At 39.2% G+C, this 8,087-nt stretch overlaps 2 non-coding genes across 2 annotated transcripts; both read right to left on the bottom strand.

Moving 5' to 3' along the window:
* Window positions 1-1,325: 1,325 nt before the first annotated feature.
* On the bottom strand, window positions 1,326-1,397 carry TRNAW-CCA. Its single transcript has one exon. It is a non-coding gene; the product is annotated as a tRNA-Trp (tRNA).
* Window positions 1,398-1,989: 592 nt separating this feature from the next.
* TRNAD-GUC lies at window positions 1,990-2,061 on the bottom strand. The gene has a single exon. It is a non-coding gene; the product is annotated as a tRNA-Asp (tRNA).
* Between the last annotated feature and the right edge of the window lie 6,026 nt (window positions 2,062-8,087).

The raw sequence follows: 8,087 nt of genomic DNA, 5'->3' as shown, positions 1-8,087 counted from the left end.
CCAGATCTGAGGGACATTATGGACAGTGCTCAACTTATAGAAGGCATTCAAATATGTCTACTGGATAAATGTCTTAAAGTCACATAGGAAAATTTTATTTTTCAAGATCCTCCTTTATGAGGCTTTCTTGAGCTACTAACCAAGGCAGAGTTAATGTCCCTATTTTAGCATCTCCATACTACTCTGTTCTTATTTTCAGGGTACTTAGCCCAATATATTATAGTATTTAGGTACTTTACTCAGTGTATCCTTTTCCTCAGTGCTGAGCACAGTATTAGGCTCATCATAGTTGGTGGGCCATATCTGTTGAAATGGATGGTCTAATCTTAATCCATCCAAATAGGAGAAAGAACAAACTACACAAAGTGAAAATATAATGTCCAGTTACACTGGCTACATTAGGTTAAATCATAAGAAATTAGTATTTGATGTTTTCAAAACACTGAACAGAAAAACTCCGGGTCTCTTATGGAACATAGCCAATAAAAATCTAAAAATATTTCTCATCTTGCTATTCATTTTTTTTGTACAACAAATGTTTGACATATGCCTGTAAGGTACTATTCCGTACTAAGAGTGCTGGAACTTACAAAGGTGAGTAAGTAAGCTTTGCTCCTTATTAAAAAGATTAATAGTTGAAAGTTGAATGTCTGACTTTTGTCCCCACTCACCTGAATTAGTGAAAATATAAAGGGGGCATCAATACGTCACTTAAGTCCAATGGTTTCTAGCACATTCTCTGGACATTTTTTTCCACCTTCATTATAAAACATTTAGTAAAGACAAGGATATGCAGCCAGTCTTGTCTGGAAACTTTGGTGACCCTTGGCAGGTCCCTATTCCTGCGTGTGCCAGTTTGTAATAGTAGGATACTAATCACACGTCGTAAGATTGTTTATTGGCACACAGGCTAAGACATATAAACTGCCATGATATTCAAAGTTAGAAAATTTTACTCTATTGTACTTGCTTTCGAAAGGCAAAGGGTCTAATACCGTTTTGGGAAAAATGGCTTGTTCATTTCTTGTGAAGGCCGTTGGGCTGATACACCCACTAATGCACAGTAGTAATGGTCCATACATACATTTTTATGTATCATGCACATTAAATGACAGAAAACTCACTTTACGAAGCAGAACAGTACAAAGCCACTAGCCTTAAGGCTCTATAATATAAAGACAGATTTGTCTTTTCGCAGACTAAGGATTACTAGGTTAACATTTGAAGGAGGAAGATTTAATCTTAAAATTAAAGGCATTTTTTAAAAATGGCGGGAATAATCCTAGGTCTCTAGAGGTTAGTGGCTTAAAAGAATAAAAGCCTCATGACCCCGACGTGATTCGAACACGCAGCCTTCTGATCTGGAGTCAGACGCGCTACCGTTGCGCCACGAGGTCCTGCTGGGCTGTGGCTCGCGCAGTTTCTTAGGACTCAAGTATCATGGCGCTTCTCCCGGACGCATTTTTTTTCTTCACGTCTCTCCTTGCCCCTCCATCCAGTACAGATTGGAACTGGAGACTAATCCTTTTGGCACCCAAATTTTACTGACCGCTAATCCTCTACCTAACTTGGGAAGGAACCAAAGGAAGCGGGAGAACGGAGTCACCCTTTCAGTCGAGTCCCCAGGGTCAAGGGAAACTGTTCCTTCCTCTTCTATAGCAAGCAATTTCCGTTCTTACCCGCCCCTTTAGGCGCGGAACTCCGCCTTCCCTCTCCCCTCCCCCCCGGGTTGCGCGCGCGGAGTTCGTGACCTCCAGTTGGAATTTGTCGCGCGTTTCTGCGCAAGCGCAAGTCTTTGCCAGCTAGCCCCTGGTAGCTAGCGCCAGTTGTATAAAGCATTGCTCTCAGGGTATGGTTTTATTTCACCGTGAGTGTTAAGCTTAAAAGCACCATTTTTAAAAGATGCGCTTACAGAGGATATTATGTATTGTATATGTCAGCAGGTTTGCACCTCATAGTTGAGCAGTTGGATTAATAAAATTTGCCGATCTCCCCGTCGGGGAATTGAACCCCGGTCTCCCGCGTGACAGGCGGGGATACTAACCACTATACTAACGAGGAGCTGTCGCTTTTGTTCTTCCCAAATATCCCTTCAAAAGTGGAAAAGATTCCCTCCCTAGGCTACTTTCCTTTCCGCTTGCCACCCGGAAGTGTGACAATCCGGACACCTGGACCTCTGCCTGCTCTCTATCCCCTTTGGGCACCTTGGACTCTTCGTCCGTGGAAAGAGTAAATTATTTAGAATAAGTGAAACAAAATGCGCTTCCAGTTTTAGTGGTGGTGAATTGTTGAAAATAATTTTCCGGAGCTCTTTATACTTTCCAGATGACTTAGGTTTCTTGTTAGAGTTTTTTATTTAATAGTGACCAAGAGGATGTGAGTTGAAGCAGAACTTTACCTTCACTTACTTGTATTTTCATTCTGAAGTCGAAGTCCAAGGATATCATATGGTTGCCAGATGTCCAGGGCTGCCAGGGTTGTCCCACAGTACAGTGCCTCCTCAAACAATTTGTAAGTTTTTGTTACACCAGAGGGCTCATGCATTGGACCAGCTGAGGCCAGATGAAATCCTGTTAGCTGATTTTTTTTTTCTGTATTTCGGTCTCTTTCCTGAGGCGTCTACAGTTTACTCGAAAATGACAAACACGTAAGTGGTAAAATAATAATACATTTAAGTAATTCAAAACAAGGATGTGCCATTAATTAAACATAGGGTTAGGAAGGTGTGCTAATTTGTACCGTCTTTAGCTTTTTCATAAACAGGATCAAACCTGTTCTGAGGAGGACCTTACACATAAACTTTTGACATTATCTTTAATGCAAATTCACAGAGTCGCAGACATGACTGAAAGTTTTCATTGCAGAACTTAAGCTTACATGTCTTAAGGAATCCATTCCTTGTAGTGTACTATGAATTACTACTTTTTTTTTCTTTCTTTTTTTTTTTTTTTTTTTTTTGGTCATAGGTTACAGGGTGCTTTCCACCTGATGAAAGGGATTATTTAATCCAGACTTTTGAAAAATAGCAATTTCTGAGGCCTGTTTTGGCATATTTTTTCCACTTTTAAATACACCAAAGGCCTCAAAAAACTTCCACGGTCTGTGGCCTCCTCCTACTTCTGATTTTCAAATAACTTTTGTGAAGTCCAAAGGGCACTGTGATAACTATGCTGACGTCTTTTTCCTTGTAAGATTGAAAGGATTTGTCCCAGGTCTCTCAGTTGGCAAAACCGCCTGTCTTCACCCCTCCCCCACCTGGTAGGAGAAGAGGCTTAATTCTGTCCCTTCAGAAGAGACATCATCCTCTCCACCTAAGCTGTGATAAACCTATGCCAGTGTTCACACATTGTGTTCTTACTTTTTTTTTTCCTCCCTAGGGAAATGAAGAAGCAGCCTGAGTCAGTAGAGATCATGGAGCAGGAAACTTAGCACCTGCTGTCCATTTCCCTAAAATAGAAAGGAAGAGAGGATAATTAACCTGAACAGGGTAAGGGAGCTCAGAGATTCCTCACTGTCAGCAATGGTGAAAGTAAAGGTTAAAATCTGACTGGCAGTAGAGAGCATAGAACTCTCAGGAGGTGAATAGTATGATGACAATCGATGTTATTGAACGTTTCAAATCTTGATCCACCTAAATAACTGGTTGTCTAGCTTATCACAGCTTGTAGAACCATTCGTATTCATCTCTTCAACAGTTCTGTGAGGTCAATAAGGCAGGTGTTTTATCCCTATTTTACAGGTGGATAAAGAGAATTTTGTAGAGTCACACAGATAGGAAGTGGTAATAGGCTAGGAATCACCCAAGCCTTGACAGCAAATCTTGTGCAAAACCCATCCTGCTGTATAGTTCCACATAGTTGTATGTTAATAAATAAGTGTTATGGAGAGAAAATCTTACCACTAGTGTCAACATATGTGTCATGCTTGTTCCTGTATTAATATTCACTAATCTCTAATTGCTTAGGCACTGCGGTTACTCATTTACTATTGAACCTAAAATGTGCCAGACATTGTTTTAGACATATGGGCAGGTTTTAATGGATAAATGTTGTTCTTGGGGAGCTTATATCCTAATAGAAGGAAGACAGTAAACAATGAATGTAATAAATGAATATGCTAGATGGTGACAAGAGTGTAAATAGAAAAAAAATAGCATTATAAGGGGGTCTAGAGAGGGGCAAATTAAATACAATGGTCAAACAGGCCTCCTTTTAATAAGGTAGCATTTGAACAGACTTGAAGTAAGGGGTGTAGTCATATAGCTAGCTACAATGATTGTAGGACCTGAAAGGTTGTTGTAAAGACTTTGGCTTTTATTCTGGGGAGAAATGAGCTGCTGTCGGGTTTTGAACAGAGAAGTGACCTGTTCTGATTTATGTTTTAAAGAGTTTTTGCCTACTGGGTTGAGAATAGACTGTAGGGGGCTAAGAGCAGAAGCAGGGAGACCAATGAGGTCTATTGCAATAACCAATGTGGGAGGTGAGGTAGTTGAAGCCAGTGTGGGAGTCGTGGAGAATGGGACAGGTGCTGATAGATTTTGAAAGTGGAGCCTGTAGAACTTCCTGACACCATGAATTTGAGGTGTAAGAGTAAAAGATGAATCAAAGACGTTTCTAAACTTTTTGGCTTGAACAATTGGAAGAACAGAGTTGCCATCAACTGAAGTGGAGAATAGTGCACAATTTCAGAGGGCACCATATTCATAGTCCACGTGAAGGAAGCAAGAATTCCTGGCCCTTTTAAGGCTCTTCTAGGTAGACCAAGAATCAACTTGACATGAGACATATTAATAGGAAAAAATAAAATTTAATGGCACACACAGGGAGTCCATACAGATGTGGAAATTCCAAAGACAGACAAAATGAGGTATATGTGTCATTATGAACTGAGGTGAAGGGGGTAAGGGTCTTGGACTTCAAAGAGAAGGGATGCATTCTTCAGGAAGCATGAAAAACAGTAAATATTTGGAAAAAGAGAAAACATTTGGTAAACAAATGTTCGCTGGGCCACTCAGAAACAATGGGACAAAGAGAAGACTTAAACAGGCCTTCCTGGTTTCCTCCCTGTCTACCATATTGTAATGTAGTTACATATATCTCAATTCTTTTAGGCAGTTATAGGGTAGCTAAAGAGTCTTTTCTGAAACAGCTATGTTTGTATTGCTTTTTTTTTAAATTTTTTAAAAAATGTTTATTTATTTTTGAGCTTCCATCACAGAGCCCGAGAGGGGACTCAAACCCACAAAACATGAGATCATGACCTGAGCTGAAATCGGATGCTTAACTGACTGAGTCACCCAGGTGCCCCTGGATTGCTTTTTTTTAACTCAAAATAATCTGAATGCCAAAGTGGCCCATTTCGGGACAGCCTGCTCTTGGCCCCTAACAAGGGCACCCTGAGGAGGAGGCAGGGCACCATTCACACAGATGTTCTGTGGATGGCACTCCTTGGAAGTGTGCAATATGTCAGCTCTGCACATGGAGCAGTATTTTTAGGGATAATAAGTATTTCAGTTTGGGCTGTGTTAAGGGTGAGACATTGAGTAGGTAGTTGAACATAATGGTTGAATACTCATTGTAGAGGTCATTGTGCTGGGTGCTGGAGGTGCTATGATGAACAAAGACCCTGAACTCAAGGAACTTTTATTTGAGGGGAGGAGACATATCTTTAATCAAAGAATAATTAAACAACAACAAAAAAGTGAAATTACAATTGTGACAGTTACTAAGAAGAAGATGCAGAAGGAAGAGATTTCTTGGTAGATGGTACTGCAAAGGTTATAGGAACTGAAGAAATGTGGTGAGTAGAGGGGTTGAAAGAAGTTGGAAGTGGCTAGAGATCGTGAGGAGGTTCATAGGAGAGATGAGGTTGAAAGGCCAATGGGAGTAGGGTGGGTGATACAGGATCTCTCAAGCTGTGTTAACTTTTCCTTGGCCTCTTAATAATTTTTAAAATAAATGTGTTTGGAGGTGCCTGGGTGGCTCAGCTGGTTGAGCACCTGACTCTTGATTTTGACTCAGGTCCTGGTCTCAGGGTCATGTGATCAAGCCCCACATGGAGCCCCACTTCTCTCTCTCTCCCTCTGCCCCTCTCCCTCCGCTCATGCTCTCTCTCTAAAAAAATAATAAAAAAATAAATGTTTATTTATTATTTTTAGGGTTTATTGAGTTATAGTTTACATACAGTAAAATTCATTCTTTTTTAGGTGTATTGTTTTATGAATTTTGACCATAATCAAATTATAGACTATTTCTTTTTTTTTTTTTAAGTTATAGACTGTTTCTATTACTCCTATCACTTTCATCACAAACTTCCCTTATGCCCCTTTGCAGTCAATCCCTTCCCTCCAGCCCCAGGCACCACTGATATGATTTCCGGTTTCATGAATTGAATGCCATATTAATGGAAATGTACAGATTTTAACCTTTCAAATATGGCATCTTTGAGTTAGCATGATGCTTTTCAGAGTCATCCACATTGTTTCTTCTATCAGTGGGATTTTTTTTCCATTGTTGATTAGTGTACCATTGTATGGATGTTTATCCAATCACTAGTTGATAGACATTTGAGTTGTTTTCAGTTTTTGACTATTATAAATACAGCTATTATAAACATTCCTGTTGTTAAAAAGAAACAATAGGCCAAAATGGAGTCACTTTTGTTATACTCCACAAAGACTTAACCTAGTTGCAGTTTTCGTGTCTCCCAGGAGTGAAATTTTAAACCAATCAGTCTGGAATTGCCTAATCAGCCCTTGTGAGGTAATCTGCATGTTAAGATCGCCTGCTCTTCCCCTTAAGGGAAGGGTGAACTTGCCTGAAACAATCCTTTCCTTTGCTAACAACCTTCCTGTTTCTGTCTATAAAATTTATTTGGTACAGTTCTTTGCAGCTCTTTTCTACTCGCTGGATGGGATGCTTACCAATTTATAAATTGTTGAAAAAAGCCAATTAGATCTTCAAATTTACCCAGGTGATTTTTGTTTTTAACAGTATACAGGTTTTTGCATCTTCATTTCTCTTAGGTCAAAACTAGGAGTGGGGCGCCTGGGTGGCTCAGTCGGTTGAGCGTCCGACTTCGGCTCAGGTCATGATCTCACAGCTCGTGAGTTCGAGCCCCGTGTCGGGCTCTGTGCTGACAGCCTAGAGCCTGCTTCTGCTTCTGTGTCTCCCTCTCTCTCTGCCCCTAACCCACTCACATTCTGTCTCTGTCTCTCTCAAAAATAAATAAACATTTAAAAAAAAAAAAAAAACTAGGAGTGAATAACTAACTGGGTCTTAGGGTGAATGTGTTTGCCTTTATAAGAAACTGCCAAACTGTTTCCCTAACTGGAATATTTTACATTCTCACAACAACAAAGGAACATTCTTATTGTTCCACATCTTTACTAGCACTCACTTGATATTATAAGTATTTTTTTATTTGAGCCATTCTATAAGCAATGTAGTAGGATCTCTCTGTGGTTAATAAAACTTTCCCTAATGATTAATGATGTTGAGCATATTTTCATGGGTTTATTTTAAGCATCTTAATGTTTTGCCTATTTTTCAGTTGGGTGGTTTTCTTATTGAATTTTGAAAGTTTTTTAAATGTATTCTGATTCCTTTTTTTTTTTTTTTGATTTCTTGTTTTTTAAAATCTGTTATATGTCTTGGGATAGATCAACACATATATAATATATCTTGGGAGATGCATTTTCTCCTAAGCTGTGTCTTGTTTTATTTCATTCTCTTAAAGAATTTTTGATTTTATCAGAGCATACATGACTTGGTTTCTTGTGTTTCTTCCCTTTTTTCTCTATTATTTTCACTTCCTCAACTCAACCTTTGAACATAATGTAAACAAGAACTTGGGCCAGCACACTACCCAACATTCTCTTTTTCCTTTCCTCTTCCTCCGTAATTAAAGAAAAGCCTAAATTCCTCCTGGGTAGTTTTTGGATTCTATAATCATTCATTCACAGAAACATGATTTCCATTTATTAAAATGCAAAAGTTCCTATGCAAATATTGAACTAACCCTCCATAAATATTCAAATTCAAATTCAAATTCAAAGGTGAATGTTTATGATTTGGGCCTGGAAGACA

Source organism: Panthera tigris, chromosome B4, assembly GCF_018350195.1.
Source record: "Panthera tigris isolate Pti1 chromosome B4, P.tigris_Pti1_mat1.1, whole genome shotgun sequence".
Lineage (NCBI taxonomy): Eukaryota > Metazoa > Chordata > Mammalia > Carnivora > Felidae > Panthera > Panthera tigris.
The sequence above is the reverse complement of the archived record's forward strand: the minus strand, read 5'-3'. Positions and strand labels throughout refer to the sequence as shown.